A 20,142-nucleotide genomic window follows, 5' to 3' on the forward strand; every position below is an offset into this window, starting at 1 on the left:
GCCCGCATACCCTGATGAGCGTTGCATATATTCATGAGGTGTTACTTCGGAATTGGAATGTTTAGAGATTTAGTAACGTTTCTGGTTTCCTCCAGTTTGAGGTTGTTAGTCGTGCGCCAATTAGGCCTGCGCCCGTTACTGTGCTTTAATGAAGTTCGCCTTCGTGAATTCAGCTGCACTGCTGTGCAGTATACATTTTTGCTTGTGTCTGGAAAGTGTAACAATTTGTTTTGGACTGGGTATTTTTACATGTTGTTTGTATAGCCAATTAGTCATCTATTCGAGTGTGTGCATCTTGAGATTTATATTCAAGTTACTACGTCATAGAGACTCCGACTTAATACACCAGCTATAGTCCCTTTGATGACGCACGCTGCGCTTTCCCCCAATGTGAATTTTCTATGCTACAAGTTCTATAGTTTCCAAAAGTTAATAAATCTTAAAGTTAATTTTCCAACCAGCTTATCTACTTAGTATTGTTCATCATTTGGGCCAGTATCTAATTTGGCCTATGTTCAAACTTAGTTCTTACAGATTCCGTAGGTATTGGCGAATGTCCAATGCCCGTCAAAATCATACTTTATGGTAGAGTTTTGTTCTTTTTTTTGCGGCTATTTTAAAAAGATTACCTAATGGTTGAGCTGTAATAAATTCAGATTTTTAAAATGTGCATAAACTTTAGACATACAACACATTGTCCTTGTCACTCCTGAATAAACCTAACAGTTGTTTTATAAGGACAAACATGACGTCCTTTTTTCCTTCTAAAAACTGAAATACCTATTTATTTTGTTCCAATAAATTATTCCAAAACGGCTGCTCTATTTTCACGCTAATTAAGCGTCCAAAAATTACACTCACAATATTTTGTCGAAACTACACCCTTGCTCATTAATCCGAAATTCCGAACCCTTCAATTTCCCTCCCATTTTTCTAACATTCCACAATTATAATTGGCTGATAATGGAGTGAGATGGCCTTATTCGGCTCTGCTCCGTTTCATTGTGCGCCAATGACAAATAATAGCAGATAATACCACAGTATCGTGTGTCCAGCGCGAATTTAGCACTATGTTCCGAGCCAATATTCTCTTGATAATAAACATGCATCACTTACATACAAATACTTGTATAGCGTTTGACTGGGGCGTGCTACAGTTCGGGTTTGGGCTGCGCAGTCAATTGTTTCCACAGTTCTAAACAAAAGCGAATCTACTGTATGATATGAATCGTGTAAAAGCATGTTGTTATTTAAATAATAACATGACACTTCTGATTTTTAACAAGACATTTATTTTACTCGTATGTTCATTTAATTAGGTTATTTCTGATTCCATTAGAGCTTTTTTAAAGTCCATTATTATTATTTTCAGTCTCTACAAGCTCTTTATAGAAGTTGGAACTCTACTTAATATCTTCAAGCATTTAATTTATGTAGAGTCCTTGTTAAATGGATATTAGTACCTAATGTGTTTACTTTATTTAGGTAAATATTTGATCTCTATGTAATTTATTGCATAAATATTGAAAACGAGATATTTACATAATAAAATAAAAACAAACAACGTAACTTTTTCACAACGATGTGTTGTTTTTGATCGATTTGTTTATCCGAATTCCTTAATCAAGGTCTAACCTTTATTTCGAAACAAGATTGAGCCGTACCTACTCAAACTCAACGTATCGTATCGTAAACATCCGCTATATCTATACTAATATTGTAAATGCGAAAGTAACTGTCTGTCTGTCTGTCTCTCTTTCACGCCTAAACCACTGAACCGATTTTGATTAAAGGCATAGAGATAGTTTGAGTCCCGGGAAAGGACATAGGAAAGTTTTTATCCCGGTTTTTGAAACAGGAACGCGCGTGTTAAAGTTTTTCTGTGACAGACAAAATTCCACGCGGGCGAAGCCGCGGGCGGAAAGCTAGTGTACTATAATGTCGCTTAGACGTTCGTTTTAGCTATCTATTCTATTAAAAACCAGTCAGTTCGGAACATAAAGACGTATTACCCAACAGTTGTCAGATCTGGCGCAGTCACGAGAGTCACGACGCGCATATGCCCGACGTAAGTGTTTACACGATCCGATACTATTTAATGATACGACGCAGCGACACGACAATTTTGTTTGTATTTTTACATAAACCGTTATTCAAACAAGTTATTACTTGCTGAGAAGTTATCTACAGATTAAGCTACGGGTTATTTCGACAGCAATTCACAGAGTCGTAAGTGAAAAATGGCTATTTTTCAGGTGAGCCGTTTAAAGTTTCAAACGAACGTAAAATTATATTAGTTTACGAATCAAAACAAAATACGGTATGGTGTAATACTGTTGTGTACTATCTTCAAGCTTACAATCTATGAAAAAAAAACGAAATCGTCAAAATGTAGATCCGAGTTTTTTAATAGCTGCAGTCGATTTTTATTAATTTTAATATTGTATTTAATGACAAACGTAACAGTAACATAATGTGACTGTGATTATTGACAATTTCATATTCTTAAATCAACGTTAGTAAAGTGGTTCTATTCGAATATGAACTAAAATTTAATAGAACCTGGAAAACAGTCGGATATTGTAAATTTTGTTATGTAGAGATATTGCAAGATTGCAACTTACTTACTCTACAACCGAACGTAGCGCAGCAATTCCTTTGAATTATATTGTAAGTGTATGATCAAAAAGGTCATCAATATCTTGCCTAATATGCACTTAGAAATTGTTTTAATTAAACTTTCTTGAAACTTTGTATTATGTACAAAATGTTCATTGTATTAACTGGCGTGAAAATAAACAGATTTCATTTAAAAGCTTTCATTAAAGTTTTATAGGTTACATTCACACGTGTTTAATAGAAAACATAATATCATATCATTGATATTACATTATTAACTAACTAAACATGGGTTTTTATAAAGATAAATTTCAATATTCGTATCAAAGCAAAATGTATTCAAAGATACAACGAAGAACGGGCGAAATAACACGCATCAATCTCTTATATTAGCTCGGGGCTCGCTCCAACAACATAAAAACTTCCTCAACTTTCCTATACTCACTCGTAAATCTTGCGTTTTTTAATAGATAAATAGGGCCTCGCACAAACGAGTAATATCGCATTATTTGGCCCTCCCAGAGGAAAGGCCCTCCTGATAAAGCCTCCTCGGCGCCTCACACCCTTCATGCTAATGTACTACGCCAGACGGTGACAACCATTTTTTGGCCCACTTGGCTACATTATGGTAGCTATAAAGAGTATTTCAAATTATATTTCCCGTGTCCATTAAAAGGGAGATGTGGTTTTCTCTGGCTTATTATTTAGGCCACTTTTGACGCTGCCCCAATTCACTTTAGTTTACAATCTTAAACAATGAATAACGGTTGACAATTGCACAAAAATATGATATCTTTTTGTGAGTACAACAGGTAGCGATTTAGTTTTTTCTTAACAAAGGTAGTTTACATTTTACAAAACAACTATTGTTCTATGAACGGTGGCTTTTAAATGCTACAAAAGAACGAGTTCATGGTACAACGTAATAAAATGTTCAAAACTTCGTAAAAATATGCCGCCATAAACAAAGCGGTTCGGATGCAAAGTTAGATAAAGAACATCTCACACACCTGAGCTAGAAAATTGCTTTTTTCTAAGCGCCTCCAATTTTTTACGCAACTTTCTCCGAGAATAAAAGAAGTTTCGTGGAAGAACTTTCTTATTTTTTGCTTCTGGAAGACGTAAATCATGCTCGCTCGTACGATATGACGGGCCGCAAACGCGTGAAATATGGAAACAATAAAAATATTGTGACACGAAGGAACAATTGCTGGGACTCTTTTGTTTCTAAGGAACTTTAGTTTAGCATTTCTGTTTGTTTTCACTAAATCCCAAACTGTAAATTCAAGTTATACTTTAAAGGTTTAATCTGAACCTATTACGGCGCGTAAACCACCGCGAACCCTTATCACAACTAGTTAAAAACTAATTACTGGGGTGACACCACCTTTCCATTAATCTCGTGGCTCCTCCGAATTGCTCTGACAAAAGTTATTTTTAAGAAAAAAGCCCTTGAGGCCGCCGTATCGGCCCTCCCTCCTCCTCCCGCGAGGAATTTATTACGATTTATATTCATGGCATAACAACAAGAGCCCCGTTTAGGGTGATCCCATTCAAATTGTAGACTGCTAAATAAACCTGTTGTTTTTATTCGAGACGCTTGCCGTGTTATGACGTAACTGCCTAATCTAGCACTTCATCAACAAAAAAATGACGCGGTTTTGGATCCCTTTTATTTTGTGTACCATCTTTACAAAAATTTGGATTAATAGCTCAGATTTATTACCCTTTGTGTTGTGATTTGTATTCGTATTTTGTATGGTCCCGTATTGCCCCATAAAAATTCAGGGTAACATTTTAGATGTTCTGTTCTGTAAATACTCCTCCGTAATTTCTAAGTCAGCCACTATAACTTGCTGTAATAATTTCAAGTATGCCCAAGTAATGAACTTCGGTGTTGCCAAAGGGAACTGTAGCCGATAAATTGTTCTATTTTAACAAAGTTGGGTGAGAACCCCGGACCATATGGTGCGTCCAAATGTTTTGAACACGAAGATAGTAACTCTTGGAAGGACGGAACAACAAATCAACTGCGGTTTTGGAGAGGATTTTTGGTGACGATACAGTTGTTAATATAGAAAGATACTGGAATATTTTAGATTCATAATCGATATAGTTAGCCAGTAGTGTTTGATGCTTTCCTACCTTGATAAAATGCCAGATTATGCAAATAACTGCATATTTAGATTAGATTAGGTGTGAAGAAGTAGTGAGACGCATGATCTAATAAAATACCTAGGCGTAATAATTTGACTACATACTTCTAAAATCTATTACTGTTCTTTTTGGATCTGACTCAGACGACGCGCAGACGCTTACACCATTATGGTTGCTATTGAATCCGAAAGTTATTAGTTGCTGTCATTTTTATCTAAAGACTATAATTTACTACCCACCGCATTGGTTCCAAAAATGTTACAGTTATTTTAGTAACAGGTGTCTGTTAAAGATTTCGATAGATAAAAATAAAGCGTTTTTAGCTGATCACGTTGGGTTTTTCAAACAAAATATACGTCATCAAAGTTCAGTGACTGTGTGCTACTATGTCCTGTAAAGAGGCTAGATTACCAAGGGAGTTCGACCTTCGAGGCCCAAGAGGGAGGCTTCACCATAATTGATGAGGTTCTTAGCTCAGCAGGGCGGCGGCGGAATTATCATCGCACCACGAAACCCGCTACAAGCTCTCATTAATTTGTGATTAGCCCGCAGTTACATACTTCCAGAGGCTTTCTTCTAATTAGATAATCAGTTTTTCCGCCAGAAGTCGGATTTAAACGTCTTGAACAGATGTAATTAATGATACCGAAAGGGGAGAACTGGCAATGTTGATCCATTTACATTCCCCAAACAATCTTTAAAGAAAAGTTCCGTAGCATTCATACGGAAACTGCATTGTTAATGCAATGTTATTCATTTGTGAAGAAGTGAGACAGAAAAGAGCGCCGATATCTAAAAACTGGATTCATCCCCTAATAAATATCTCAAGCATCGTTTACTTGGAATGAGGCAAAAACGTTATTCCCCCATACTGTTTATTTAAAGGTGGATTTGCTGGATATTTATTCACGTACGTAGTGAGCACATGTTTAGGGGTGATGTAAAGCGTCTTTTCCTTCAAGAATATTTTTTCATAATCTGGCAATAATATAATTCTAAAATTGTTTCCGTACAGATATCTCTTGACAATGCAAATACAAAGTTATCTATGTTAGTAGGTACACGTTTAGGAAATACGAGTAGACAGGTCGTCGCTAGGCAATACCATAAATAATTCCCATGTGATTCAATCTTTGTCCCCACATTTCTCCATCTAAGTGGATTCGCTAAGAAAACCTACGTATTAGATTAATTCGGTTAGAGGGGTTTCGATGGAGCCAATTTGTCTGATTGCTGCTGATACCAATTTATGTAAGTTACCTATGTATCTCCCACTGTTCTTGGTTTTCAATAAATTCTGACCCTATCTTGTTGCGTTGCGACCCTATCAATAAATATTTGCGCATGATCAATCCAATAAACTCGGTGCACAGTTAAATTGCCGTGTTATTTTATGTTTGCAAAATTTGGCACCGAAGATTTAGTCTCTTTTTACTCTACATTGATTTCTTTGGTGAATTTTTTGTCATTATTGTGTATTTTCAATGCAACATCTGCCTTATTATTAAGATCTTCTACCTTCTATTGGTGTTATTGAAATAATCGTTTGGACTTCTTTATGAAGGGCAAAATAATTTTCACCTGAGGCAAAGAGAAACAAAAAACAAAAGGGAAGTGAAACCGTAAAATAATCAACTGGCACTTCATAGACTGTAGGGCAAATTGTTAATTAGAGAGATTATGTACCCAGCGACCCTACCGGCCATTACCATCAACCGGTACACGCCTCTTTTGGGTAAACGCACCAAATCTCGACACGAGGGGAAAAATCAAACAGTAAATATCGGAAAGCAATCTGAGGCGATTCTATTAGATTGAGTAAAGTAGCTTACCTTTCTCTGGAGTCTTCGGGGCTTAGAAAATGAGCGGAGATTTATTTCTCATTGAGAATATTTAACAAATATTTTCCAAGGCTTGCCTGCTTGCGTGCAAAGCCAGATTCATCGCGAGACAGTACAGCCCGCGCGGCCCTATCTAGATCTCTCCAATAAGAGCTCTGGGTCCACACTTCTTAATTGGCATTTCTTGATTACATGTAGCCGCTTAGTGTGTTATGTGCTTTGATTAAGTTCGCATATAGGCAATTTAATGAAAGTATTTTAATTAAAATTTCATCAGCCTCCGAGTAACAGCTACTAAACAAAACAAATAAGAGGTGGCATAAAAAGTAGAGCTCTATTACTGGGCAAAAAATAAATTTTCAAATGGGAGATTTTAACGCAAACGCTACACAATGGGTATGCGTACGAGTTAACTCCTACGATCAAGATAAGCCGTCACATTCAAGATATTTAAATCGATTTTCCCCAATTTTCCGCGGGCGGGCGCGAGTTAAGGCCCAACTCAATTTATCCAGTGTCGCTGCGGGGCCGGGCCCGAGCCTCTCCATTGTTCGCCAAATGAAGTACGCTCGAAGCTTTACAGGATCGTTACACTCCTTCCGTCATCAGTTTCGGTCGGAATATTCGAATTTCGAACTCCGGATTGCTGAATTGCCCCTGATTTATAACTCCAAATTTAAATTTCCCTAATTTATCACAGCTTAATTTTATTTCTTTGATCGACGATTTTCCCTACTTCCCCTCGGACTTGACTTCGGTACTGTAATCACCTTTAATTCGGTCGATTTTAAAGTTTAGATTTGTTTTAATTGCATTGTATTTTACAATGCTCCTGTTACCCTATTTCATTAAGGAGTTTTGCTTATTTCGCCCAACCGGAACCTATTTGTTGGGCCGCTATTTAAAACATTCGCCCCGACTTACATAGATCAGATACGTTCAACAAAGGCTTTTGTAATTAAGAAAGATATTTTAGTTGGCGGCAGCTGTGAAATGAATTTACTGGTTTAAGGGTGTTTTAAATTTTCTTAGACGAAGTCTGTTGTTGCTTCAGTTAGGTACAGTTTGGATCTTTTATAAGATTATTAGCTGTTTTCATGAAGAGTTTTAAATGTATCTTGATTATAATAATTATTATGCTCTGTTCCATGTTTTTGCCATTTTATTAATAAGGTGTCCAGCTAAAATGGACATCGTTTTTACGGCCTACTCGTTCAAAGAATTACCTAAACACGCAAAGCAATATATCGGGCGACTAACAAAAATAAATTTCCGAATCCCAGCCCCAATTTTGGAGTGCATTATTTTCGCTTTCACAGACATCCGATACAATTAAAATCTTCTTTAATTAAGGGACGGCAATGAATCATTCGCACGTGGCGCACCGAGTTTTCCACTTGTATACGCACCCGCCTTATCTGTGAAGAGCTTAATGGTTGAAATACTCAATCGAAAATCAGCTTTGTATCGTCATCTGAGAGTTTAGTATCGGCTGTTTAGTTTTGCGACTTAAGGCGTAAATCTTCTGGTAGTTCGGGTATCTCTTTTCACTTTATCGCAGTGTCTCCGTTATTTACTCGTACGTGAGGGATGCTCGCAATAAATAGGTGCGCACAAACATATTTGACGTTTACAAATACCTTCCAAATTGGTTTCCTTGGCGTGACTGGCCGTTATTACGAGTTCTGTTTACTTATTGCCCCCGAACGGTGGCTGGTTGTGAGGATTTGCGAGGGATGATTTTCATTCATATTAACGTGGACAGATTAAATAAGTCATCATTAACTTCGTAATAAAAAATATTGATAAACAGAGTCCATCGGTATCCTTAATAATTCATTTTCCAAGGAAAATCTCCATTCAATCATCAGCTGTAAAATAGAATAGCCAAGGGGCATGAAACTTTTCTGGCGTGTCATCTCAGTCAAATAAACGTTTGTAAACGTTCCAAAAATATTCCAATTAAAATTAAGAACACAAACATTGTCTATTCTATTTCCGTGGCGCTCACGTGGTACCTATTAGTCAGCAGAAGCTGAACTGCCTCGCTATCGTACGATCGTACGATAATTAACTTTAAAAAAAAATAAAACCGACTTGAAATGCGTGAACACAAAAAAAAACTAAAAATTAAAAATATTGCGTATAAAAAAGTTCATCCCCAATTTTCCACCCTTGGGGGTGAAATATTTTCTTCAAATTCGGATGAAACCACCCTTTTGATAATACCTATTCAACAAAAAAATAATCGTTCAAATTGATTTATAATCGGCGGAGATATTGCGTATAAAAAAGTTCATCCCCAATTTTCCACCCTTGGGGGTTGTTTTTTCTATTATTAAATTTAAATGGGACCACCCTTGAGGTATTACCTATACGCCGAAAAAAGATTTGTTCAAATCGGTTCATAATTGGCGGAGTTATCGCGTAACAAACATAGAAAAAAAAAAAACATACGGGTCGAATTGAGAACCTCCTCCTTTTTTGAAGTCGGTTGAAAACACGCTGTCACTGGCCAAAATTCAGTGGGAAAAAAATAGATAATTCGGCAAACGAGGTGCGAGTAGCAATTCGGCCATTCCGGGTGTCCGTCGGGAGTTGTAATTCAAGTGACAAATATCGAATGCCACAATTCATATTTTTGCTATCTCCGCGCCAGTGTCGCCATCTGTGCCCGAGGGCGCCCGCTATTGGTTCTCCATCAAGCGGTCGCGTGATCTATTTTTGTTGCGAATAAAACATTGTTTTTTTTCCTCCGGGAAATGTTTTATACCCATTTTTTGGGGTTCGTACGTGACGTGCTATTTTTAGGGAGTTATGGCTTAGGGTTTTAGTTTGCGATGAACGGAGAAATGCATTTAGACCACCCTCTATGTGGGCGAGGAATTATGTAGGTACCTTGTTTTCCCTTAACGCTCATCTGCGCATTTCCGATGCTACGCTATACTCGTACATCACAATGCTGTCATTATTGTAAATTTCTGCGTATAAGTTAATTAGTGAGTTGATGTTAAATCAATCAGAGGACGGTAATTTAAAAATCGTATAGTCGGAAAATAGTGTTGCCAACGCCCCGGTCGTGTATTATCGAGATCGAAAATTTCACGTGCCCATATAATTTTAAGCTCGTAAAGCCCGGACTATAATTCACCGGGAGCATTTGCGGAAAATGCATTTTATTGTTAAAACGTGAATTTTATTTATCGTCGACAGCCCGCGGTGGGCCGGGGTGGGGGAGGCCTGATTTGCAGTGGCGGCGCATCGATGCCACCCTTTGGCAACGATTATTTATACTAAAGGTAATTTCCCCAGTTCATTATTGGTATACGCAGCACCGACTATCATTTGCAGTTCATTAAAAATAAGCTACATCCGCAATGTGTTGTTAAACTGCATTCATGAGGTGATGCTGTGATTGAATGTTTACAGTCGGCAAGTTTTATTCCAAAAAATACTTTTTTACGATGAGAAAACTTAAAAATATCGATACCTCGCCGCACATAATGACACGTCTCACGAACGCCAATTGTTTCTACAAAAAGTCGATTAAAATCCGTTCGCTCGATACGACTGCACGAATTGAAAACGACCCTTCAATTATCGGTTCAATTATAGCTATTACTCGGCCGATTCAAATCGTCCACTTAGCACTGCATAAGTCATAAAATTTCGCTGGCTATGCCACTTTATCTGGTAGTCTAGCACGCGTAGAGGCGGCCCTTCCGCAGATAGCCATCGAGGCGTTGCCGCTACCACGATGTGGCAACGCCTTAACACCATTACACGATGTTTAATTGCAAATTCGATTTGTTTATTGCTGTTGCATTGCAGGAAATTTACGGGCAGAAGTGGAAGCAGTTTGTTTCGCTTATGAACGGACGTTATCTTTCGGCGTGTGACAAATTTTATAGCAAAAATGCCTTTGTTTTTGTTGCACCGGATAATTTTCTTTTCCAATCTGATAGGCAAATGTTGGTCTATTAATAAAACATCAAGCAATTCAAACTTAGCTTCAACTTCAAGTAATTCAACTACCGCCCAACTGCTCAATTAAGCCGTAAAACTATTCGGAACTGTAAAGGGAAGCGAACTCTTTTAAAAGCTTAGCCAATTTCTAGATAGTACCGCAGGGTCGTTTTTTGCTGGCTGAAAGGCCAATTTGGAATGAATCACTGTAACAGTGGAGCATCTGTGCTAATTTACCTACGGGTGGACAGTCTAATGCGACCCGATGCTCGTAAATACGGCATCGCGGCGGGCGCCGAATATCGAAAGCCGGCATTAGTCGGATACAGCTAATACACACGGGGGCACGCGCTATAAATTATCGCACGTTCATTTGGAGTGCGCTGTTTAATATGTCGACGTTACTCTATTTGGACGATTTTGGTGATAATTTTTACTGGTTTTTTTTATGATTGTTGACGATTCAGTGGATGATGGATAGATGAAATGGTGTATAGTTACGAGAGATTGGGACGGTGAATGAACTACATATTTATTCAGTAGTTTTAAAGATTTGAGAAGCAAATACCTAGATAAAATCATTGAACTTCCTACAGTCTGTTTTTAGTGATTATTAGTGATTAGATTCCCGTTGTTCTAACTCTACCAATAAATTTTATTGATAAAGTAACTGAAACTGTTCTCAACAGATAAAACGTACAATAGTAAGTCAGTCATAGCTATATTTTATAGTTTAGCGACATTTATATTAGCTATCGTATGAAACTCGAGCGCGCGTTGTTAAATTGCGCTCTGACAATCGTATCTATCCGTAGCATCGACATTATACCGGTATAGTATCGATACATCGGTATAGTATCGATTCTATATCGGCGGCTACTGTTTGCGAGTACGTGCCGTGATGTAGAGCCGCGTTTGCAATTCGTTCCACATGTTGTTTATGTGTGTGTGCTGTGACAACACGCTGGGTTATTATGTAACGTACATATTGTTTTTTAAAGCTCAGCCATCCTATAAGCAAAGACAGTTTACATTTTCAGGCAAAGGCATCAAATTTTCATCTTACATTAATTTATTTTGCTTTTTTTTCTTGCTTTTTTATCGTGTAAAAATGATTCTAATAAAATATTTTCTTCTGTTACAGGTAAATAAAATGCCATAGCGGAATCGTGAGTACCTAGAGATACCATTACGTCTTTTATCGCCGAAAAATTTATCGGGGTTCCTTTGATATGCAATAATGGCTGTAATGTATCAAACTAGCTATCTAAGTTAAACGCAATTTGAAGTATGGCCGGTTCTTAAGGCGCCCCCCAAAAAGGTAGGGCGGGGGTGGTGTCTTATCGCACAAATGCAGGCACCGCCCGTTTACCTTAAGATCTTTAATATTAAATAATATAGTACAGTTAAAGCCGCATTAAATTTACCGTCGCGAATGCTTTATTGTGGTGACATAACCCAGCAGGGGGTTATTCCGTATTCGACCCACGACAACTCAACCCACTCATTATTTTTTCCTTACTCAACCCAATTTTGTTCCTTACTCTACCCACAACAATTTTTTAATTTTATGTTCCTTATTCATCCCAAAAACATTCCTAGCTCAACCCATTTTAAAACCACTTAAAAAATATAAGATTTTTATGTACGGTCAGAATAAAAATATATTTTTTAGAAATTTAAGCTCAGTTAACTTTTGTGTTAAGATCGTTCTATTAAATAAAACTGCAGGAATTCTGATACAATAATATATTTGAAAAACGTTTTTCACAAATCCACTATAAATCTACTATAAATCAAACGACTGTGATTTTTTATTAAATCAGTATAACCAAGTGATGGCGTATATTTTTTTCCTTAGACACTTGTTCATGAATGTACAAATATTTCAAATAATACAATGTATTCCATCTTTTTTTTTCAAGCGGTATGAGATGACAAAAGAAAAATAGTAAAAGTATTCATGTGGACAGCTAATCCCGCGGTAAAAGTTTTCAGCCTTTTAATTTGTTTATGTATTTACCTTAAAATAAAATAAAATCTTTGATATATTTTAGTTAATCAACATATTCATATCTATAATTTTTTCATGTAGGTGATGTTTTTTATTTTTTTTATTTAATTATACATACTTATATCAATGTACATACTAGTATGTATTTTTTATCATTATTAAATTTCTGAAAAAACAGTAAACGTTGTTTTGCTATCCATAAGTTTATTTTTGGTATATTTACTTTGGGTTGAGTAAGGAATGCATTTGGGTAGAATAACGAAATTATGTAATGGGTTGAGCTAGGAATACTAATTTGGGATGAGTGAAGAAATGGGTTGAGTTGTCATGGGTCGAATACGGAATAACCCATAGCAGGAATATCCAGAGGTTATTTCGGCCTTTGTTTCCGTGTTTGGGCTAATCGGGATTAGGGTGATTTAGGGGCTGCTTAAATTATTTACCGTTCATGTTTGCTTTGTAATGAATATTGAATGGTATACTTTTTGAACGAGATACCATTTAATGAATATTATTTTATTTAACCCATTTTAAGCGATCTAAAAATCCAAGACACAAATCGCCAAAGAGCAGAATAGTGATGTTGGTCAGTATTTTATACCTTTATTTCCACTATTTCTAAGAAAAGTTACAACGCTCTTATTAATAGACTCAAATATTATAGTAGTTGTACCCTAAGAATCTAAATAAGAATTAAAAAGAGTGGAATCCGCGAGGCAAGGATATGTTCTTAGGTCAGCGTGCCGTATTCGCAATCAGTCATAAAAATTTGCCCACAAACGCGTGCCAATTACGTCACTATTTTCACAAAAGCTTTAAAAAAGTACATAGGTGCACCAACCCGGGACGCATTCCCGCTGGTGCACGCGTGCATAAACCATCCGGGCATCCGATTAAATTATTTAACGTCTTCATTCCCTTGGTGCACGCAGGTTGCATGCCGGCACGCGGATGTCAAGACACATGGCCTGCACTGCACTAAAACTATGTATACTTATAGTATACAAGTGGACTGAGTATTGTGTTGAGATATAAATGAAGTGGTATGCAACTATGCAAGTAATTGAATAGAAACTTATTTTTACCCGACTGTGCCAGAAGGAGGGTTATGTTTTTATTCATTGAGCCTATACATACTTCCCGCGGTTTTGTCCACATGCGTTTCTACAGAAAACTATAGCATGTCTTGAGATCAAATAAATACATAAAATGATGTGATTTAAATACTTATCTCATAAGTAAATAGTGTACGTAGGGTGTATTACTTTAGTATGTATTTCCCTCTTAACATTTTAATGCTAACGAAACCGTGGCATACAATACATTTAAAATATTTCCTATCGATATTATTTCATGAATTAGGCGTAAAATTGTAAAGAAACAAACAGATAGATAGAGAGAATTAATTTTGAATTTATAAAAAAAGCAAGCAAGTTTATTATCCCACAGTATCTAGTCTCTAGACTAAAAAATGAATATAATATAAAATAAAATCAAAAGAATATAACATTTGTGCTATAATTAAAAAAATTCATATTCTCTAAGTCTTTAATACCAAGCATGAATACGCTTAGCAAGAAAAGATTGATAATTGCTCATAATTTTGTCAACAACGCTGTACCATCACATTTAACTGCACATTAACCTTACCGAACTTGTTAATTTTAATAAATTAACTTTAACTGCGGGATTAAATGCATAAATATATGTCTCTCAAGTCGTTTACATCAAGTTGTAGTTGAGGAGGGAAATTACGTCGTACCATAATAACAGTTATGAAGATGGGGATCTTACCTCATCGGAGTAATAAAACAATTATTCAACAAGGCTTTTGAAGTACATTTTCAGTTAAATTTTCAACTTGGTCGTCCGATTTTATCTGGTTGCTTTCATAATCTTGTTTCGTATTTATGTAAGTCCAATAATGTAACCATTACGGTATCACTGTTCTTAGTGCTGTATTGATAAATGCTAAATTTGAAACGACTTCATTACCGCATAACTGGCTGATGTTTTTTGTAGTTTCTTAGAAATTGTTGCAGCAAACCGGTGCATATTGCACTTGCATTGATTCTTTTTGCTGTCATCACTTTTTTCTTCAAGCTGATTCCAGTTTGACCTGTAACAAAAAGCAAAGTTTAAATAATAATATTGTGAGCAACTTGCAATAAAAATATTATAAAATGAAACTTAAACTTTTGAATAAAACACATTTTTTTTACAAATATTTGTGTTAAAACCTGCGTATCGCCCTACTCTATTCACGCATCGGTAGGCAACCTTTTTAATTTCCATTTCCAAAAAGGTACTAATAATTAAATTTGAAATTCGAATTGCAGGTCTGTCCAAAGTATTATTTTTAAGTGGCCAGTACTTTTTTTTCGAACTGGCTGAAGAAAGCAGCATAGCTTTGGAACTATGTTACAGTAAGTTTGCTTAGTATTCCGGTATTATTTCGAGGAGCGTAGGGACTAGGGTCCCATAAACATGGCCGATCGCGGTGACGGCGCGTAGGCGTTCTGATCTACAATGCGCCCGCCATATTGTTTTCTAATGACTCAATAGTGCTTTGTGGATGCAATTTTTTAACCTTTTTGTTGATAGACAATTTTAATTAGCCTTTTCAACGAAGTAAATTGATAAAAAAAAAATATAGTCCGATATTTTTGTTAACAGGTGAGCACTACTACATACTATACTTACTACTTTATTTGCTATAAGTTGAAAAGAAAAAAAAAGAAAACAATGAAGCCAGAAGAATAAGACCAGTTATAAAACGCTATGTAAAAAAGCTTAGTTCGGTTCGGTAGTAGTAATAAAAACATAAATCCCAATATTTTCAATCTGAACAATAACATCTAGCATTGTATCTACAAATTGATTCCAAATTGAATTGGTACATTACATCACCGTTTACTAGTCAATACATATCTCACCCATTACCGCTGATGTAGTAGATGAGGAATTATTAAGTGGTATATTACCCAAATTAAGATTTATGCTCGGAGAAAATTAAACGACTTAACCGCAATGTATTATGGCCCTATGACAAATAACTCGGCGAGATAGGGCGAGAAATCTTGCTTAATATAACTAATGGATGTGTTACTTGTATGTTGCTAATGTAATCAGAAGATGTGCTTTGTCTTTAATGGAGATAGCGTTACATTTATTAAATGTTCAGAAATATCACACATTTTTTAAGTTTCACTAGCTTCTTCAATCTTATTTTTTCTTTATACTTAGCTTGAGACTTGTTATATTCTGCCTAATCTACTTAAAAACTAAAGTATTTTAGTACTGCCATATCAAAAATAACAAGATCAAAAATCCACATAAATGAGCCACCAAGCAATATTTACTACTCGTACTTATGCTAATTATAAGAAAATTGAGTACCACACTAAAATATACCCCTAATTTAAAAATAACTCTAGACCTCACGCAGTTATAATGTAGAAAATATTAACATTAATTAACGCTACATTCGATGGAAGTTTATAAAATAATTACACGCGGGCAAAGGCCATAAAATCGTATTAGGCTCCCCGCACATACATCCTCGTTGCGGCCCCAATTTTACGTCAAACTTGGAAGTCTGTCCACCTAACTCAATATAGCTGTACAACCTACCATAGAATATTTTCCTCCTTACGCCCTTGACGTTAAGACCGCAAATGAAGATACGCTTCCGACGGCTGTACGCTACACGTGGCCAAAGTGTGACTCTCCCGTGCATTGCTAATAAAAGTTTATGTATTGATTTGAAATGAGTTTATTGGAAAAATAGAGTAATAAAGCTGTACATGATAAGATAAAAGTTTTTATATGTATTTATAATGTAGGATTAATCTTATAAACCTTATAATAAAACTCAAGAAAATAGATGTTATGGTGTAAAATTGTCTACAATAAAATAGTAAAAATTATAGTTTTTTGGATTTATGTAATGGAAACCGATTTTTGTAAAATCCATATTGTTAGATAGTATTTTTTACTGTACCTAACATAAATCTGAAATATGTACTTTAGAAATTAGTTCCAAAGATGTTAGTTGACCCCTTTACTGAAAACTGTTTCTTTTATTTAGCAACTCTACCTCTAATATTAAAATTAAATAAACTAAATTTCTCTTCGATGCACTTGTTGCAACTTTATTTTTTAGTTACACAATCAAACTCCACCTTGATTGATCCGAAACTTTTTGCACATTATACAGTAATAAACAAACCTCGTATTGTGCGGGCGAGAGGAGTAGGGGTGTGCCCCCTACAAAATTATGTACGACGAACTGGGAGCCATATATCAAGGGGGTTGCCAGACTAAGGAGACTGGGTATTACAGGGAGGGCTTGTGGAATACTTAAGGAGCATGCGACACCCTATTAAAAGGCGTACACTGCGTTTTTGGGCAGACGTTTTAATTTCGGGGACTGCGTTTTTAAATTAGGTGGGTGATGGATTTGGTGCACCTGGGGCAGGGGTGGACTTAGTAGGCGTAGGGTAATAATAATTATTATACTGCAGCAAGTAATAAGAGTCACTTAATTATGTAGTCGTTCTCTGAACAAGCGATGGCGCCCTGACAAAAATACTTCTTATTGAGTGAAAGAATTCGAAATAAAATTAATGAACATTAACTAGATTTTTAATTTTCGATAGACAAAAACGCCGTCGAATTAATAATTGGCTTATAATGCATGACTGAGTAACATGCGACTGATAATAAAAATCTTGGCGCCACGACTCAAGTAAGCGTCCAATTACTTGCAATACTGGTCTGCCGTTATGTCTGTTCAAAAACCATCGCTCAACTGCTGGCAATAATATGTCTTGTCTGCCAGTATGTCTGTTTAAAAACCAAGAGCTACCCTTTGCCCATGACCTCAAAGTTACCTAGAATCGTATGCACCACGTTGCAACTCCAATATCGCGGAGAAACGAGCCGTGAAACACGCGGCGCTCTGCAACGCATCCGGAATCATAATTCCAAAATAACTTCCATCCTTCGCAGGGCTGACAGATGGTCTGGTTTCTTAAAATATGTAGATTAAAAACTCTACTTAAACTTTTCATATGTCTATGTAGAGATGAAAAATTTACTAAAGCTTTTGATGCTAACAAAAATATGTGTAGTACATAGAGTTTTTTAAATGAGGTGTCTTGTACTGAATTTCAAAACTGTGAGTTATAGTTCTTTTTAGTAGTTGTATGTATATGCAAAAAAAACCTACTAAAAGTTTTGATGCTGACAGTAAGTCTACATAAAATTTCATGTCAAAAATAGGAGATAACTAGGTGTAAGTATTTAGTTTGCAAAATTAATGATAGAAGAAACACGTAAGTAATAAGAAAAAATTTTGAAACTTAAGATTATTAGTGCTAATATCTGGCAAGTTTGTTAATTTTTAATTGCCTTGTTTGTTTCGGATGTATTAGAGCAATATTTGTATAATTTTAATAATTAGTTATCAAACCTGTAATACTGAAAGAATTCAAATATGTAAGAGCAACAAAAACGGCAATCTTTGATTGTAAAAGCTACTGAATGAAATTTTAATATTAATTAATTCTTAAAAGGTAAAACAATAATATTGAGACGTGTCTTTTGATTTGAAAAAATAGGCTGGCTTAGGAATATTCGTCAGTAAAAAAATATTTTAAAGATTCTTTATCTATGTTTAAAATTTCGCAGATTAAAAATCGTATCTATACCTCAATACACCGATGGGCAGCCCTACACTCCACCCACATTTCTCCCCGCTGCCGCTTCCCACTTTTTTTGGGAAACTGGGATCCGGCCCACCGTTAATTCCCAAGATAGACATAATTTGGAATTGGATCCATCTATCCTGAGTACCTACGAAAATAAGTTAGCGTGTACAAGCGATTTATGTAGGCGAAAACAAAGCGTAGTGAAGTTTGTTATAAATTCTACAACATTGGTTAAGATTACCTTATCTTACTTGTCTGTGTTCTTTTGTTTACTAAATAATAATATAATAAACTATGCAGAACAGACAACGGCCATTTTAAAGCGTCAGAAAGAAAAAAAGGCTCTACTATTTTCGTATTCATTGATAACCATCCATTCATAAAGGCAAAGGCGTAAAGCTTGTTGCACAAAACTTACGACTTCCCCGTAATTGTTATAGCGTCATAAATGCTCAATGATTACAATCCTTACTATCCTCATTAGCATACGTCGGTAGTGCACGAGAATTTTGTGAATGAAACCACGGTATCGTAAACGCAAAAAACGTCCAACTACCCATCAAACAATTCATTTTACGAGCGAACCTTACGGTTAACAGATCGTAAAACGAGTCATAAACACGGACTCGTCCATTCATAGAGCTCTCTATGTTTACTTACCGTTTTAAATGCAAATACGATGATACTGAGCCGTCATGTGATGGTTTGCGGTCGTAAAAATTATCGCCACGCTAATTTGAACCTTGTGGACGTTTGTTTATACTGAATACGGACGCGTTTACTTAATCCAAAGCTCCGAGACAGTGATACAGCGCAGACATCGCGAAAGATAAAGTATATGCGTGTTTTTTATTTCACCTTTGACACTTTAATCCAATTTGTTTCCTTGTATCCCGCCCCTGGGACGGGGGAATTTTTCCCTTATAATTGTCTTTTTGAATTTAAAATTCTCTCATTTATGAGCCGAGTGTCCCTCAAGGACCTGTGTATGAAAAAATGCCATCAGCTCATATTTTTGCGCGTCCCTTTTTGTAGATGGACTAGCATTACATTAAATACCTACCTGGTAAATTCTCAAACGTGTAATTTAGCGTTGCGTGTCTTAATATTTTTTATACAACGATAAAAATCGTTCGTCTTTTTTTACAAAAACGCAAAGGAATTCAAGTATTATTAGACCAAAAGTTTACCCATAAGTGGGTAGCTGCCCGAGGTCGGCCTAGCGATTCTTTTTATGGCCAACTAAGAAAATTGGCTCGTTAATCTTTGAGATAAATGTCCCACCAGTATTCGGCCCATCTTATCAGCACGGAATGAACCGATGTTATATGTATACCTACCGGTTATCATTGTCTGCCAGCCAGTAAAGAATTTTCGAATGGAATTGGTTCTTTTCTGATTTTATAGCTATTGAAGACAGAATTTAAGTTAAGGCAGTACTTTGCCTTGTAGTATCATATCGTTATTGTAAGTGCATAAAATGTAGGTATATGCTTGAAAGCGTTATTTATTTAAAAATGCAAGTCGTCTCTATCGTGCTATTTCAATTAACATAATTCAATTAAAAGTTGGTCATTGCCTAAAATGAGTTGTGATTTTTTAAACGATAAAAAAACAGCATGACAATTCAGTATTCGTCGTATAAGTAGTAACGTCAGGTTTAGAAATAATTTTTTAAATCATGATTTAAAAGCTCCAGATAATAAAATATATTAGGTTATAGCTCTACATGACTGTGTATTTGGCCATCCAAGGCCATATAGAGGATGGAAGGATAGAGGTTTGTTACTTTTTCACTTTTCGCAAAACTTTTATTGTTAGGTTATTTTTA

The 20,142-nt window shown here is 35.9% G+C and overlaps 1 protein-coding gene and 1 long non-coding RNA gene across 2 annotated transcripts in view; one reads left to right on the plus strand and one right to left on the minus strand.

Annotated features, from left to right (window-relative positions):
• The window catches only part of LOC135076932 (uncharacterized), a 39,181-nt gene extending 24,698 nt beyond the window's left edge, over positions 1-14,483 (minus strand). The window contains exon 1 of the long non-coding RNA XR_010258351.1: positions 14,392-14,483. This is a non-coding gene — a long non-coding RNA (uncharacterized LOC135076932). The remainder of the gene's footprint in view (positions 1-14,391) is intronic.
• Positions 1-20,142, plus strand: part of LOC135076929 (homeotic protein ultrabithorax) — a 183,421-nt gene that overhangs the window by 51,094 nt on the left and 112,185 nt on the right. The gene's annotated exons all lie outside the window — the stretch shown is intronic.

Source organism: Ostrinia nubilalis, chromosome 12, assembly GCF_963855985.1.
Source record: "Ostrinia nubilalis chromosome 12, ilOstNubi1.1, whole genome shotgun sequence".
NCBI classification, from domain to species: Eukaryota; Metazoa; Arthropoda; class Insecta; order Lepidoptera; family Crambidae; genus Ostrinia; species Ostrinia nubilalis.